The following is a 1,695-nucleotide window of genomic DNA, read 5'->3' on the forward strand; positions in this document are numbered from 1 at the left end:
AAGGGTGTGGGCCGGACGCCAGGCCTGAGGCGGAGGGCGGAGCATGGGGCCGTGGGCGTGGCTTGAGTGAGTTCTGTGGGGGTGGGGGACGGTCACGGTCACGCCCCGTCTGAGGCCTCGCCCTGCTTCCTTCCCCGCTGGGGTGTTGGGACAAGATGCAGCCAGCCCATCGGGACCGCCCCCCCCCAGGCCACCCATAGCAGGGAGAAGGCAGCCTGGCCACGTCACAGGACCGCAAGAGGTCATGGACCCGACCGGCTGCCCCAGGCACGGCTGGTTTTGTGTAGGGGGGGCTCTGAATGGAGGGCCACTGTGAGGGTCTCCGGGAGCAGGGGGTCGCCCGCAGCACTTTGGGAAACATACCCATTGACAGTGACCGTTTCCTACGAAATGTGCCCCTCACCCTCTGCCAGCCCAGATGCATTCTGCACCTTTTCTCAGGCTTGGGGCACGCCCGGGGTCCGGGTGGGGTTGGCTCTACTTGTCTTTCTTCGCTAACGAGAGAAGAGGGAGGTGTCCACTGGCGGCGCGGCGGGGGTGGGGAGGGGACTTTGGGGGCCCCTCCACTCAGTCGGAGGCCTCCCAGAATGACCTACTGTGAAAGGAATGTGTGCGGGGAACCCCGACTTCATCCCACTCAGCCTTGAAGCTGCTACCTTATCTCTTAGCTGTGAAATAACGCTGGAAAACCCCACCCCTACCCCACAGTGAGCCCTCCTGACCTTACAAAGAAGGGGGTGCCCACCCTGAAGCGAGTGTCCCCGCCTGGGGGGATCTAGACGGTGAAGGAGGTTGACCGCCAACCCGACTCTCTCCTCTTGGTGCCCGGAGTAATGCGTCTGTCCCGCGGTGGACTCTCCGGGAAAATAGTCAGTGGGACTGTGAGGGTCAAGCCTTCCTTGGCCACCGGAGCCAGAGTCCCCCCTCCACCCCCCACCCCCCCACACACACCAGCCTGGGAGACCCCGGTCACAGGTCCTGCCTGGCAGCCAGGTGGCAGCCGTGTCTCACCTTCTCACACAGCATGGAATCATGGCTCTAGGTGACCTTCCGTTTGCCTTATCGGGTGGCTTCCTAGACGCCCATCCTAGCCAGCCGCAGCCTCTCCAGACAGACCTCTGAGCAGAAACCACAGCCACCCTTCCATTCTGAAGTCCATGCTCAGCCCACTGAGCGGGACTGGCCTGTTCCTTCTCCCCAGCCCCTACCCATCCTCCTCTCCCCAGCAGGAGTGAGCACCGCGGCAGGGACGATGTCATTGTAGGAGGAGTTGTTTGGGGTCTTGGCCATTGTCAAGCCTGCCATTCCTGGTGGGTGCCGGGAAGGGGCTTGAAAGTGCCTCTATTCTGAGGTGTTCACGTGTGGACTGGTTCTGTCTGTGAGCATGTGAGTAGACAGAGGGACACCCAGATGTCCGACTTGTGAGACGAGGGGAGGGGATACAGTTGTTGCCCTGTGTCCCTCTGGATTCCCCGTGGGCTGTGACAGTTCTGCAGGGGCATGGCCCCACTGCCAAACCCTCCTGTAACCCTCAAAATGTAGTTGCCCCACCTCTGCTGCTTTACCTATCCTGAAGAAAAACCCCCTCTGCCCAGAGCTAGCACACGCCTGTTCCCGTCACACACCAGGATGGTGGCTTATGTCATGTGCTCAGACAGTTGTCCCCTCCTACAGCCTCTGGGGGGGTGATGAGCT

The sequence above is a fragment of the Echinops telfairi genome, unplaced genomic scaffold, assembly GCF_000313985.2.
Source record: "Echinops telfairi isolate 266 unplaced genomic scaffold, ASM31398v2 ScPeMD7_23;HRSCAF=83, whole genome shotgun sequence".
Lineage (NCBI taxonomy): Eukaryota > Metazoa > Chordata > Mammalia > Afrosoricida > Tenrecidae > Echinops > Echinops telfairi.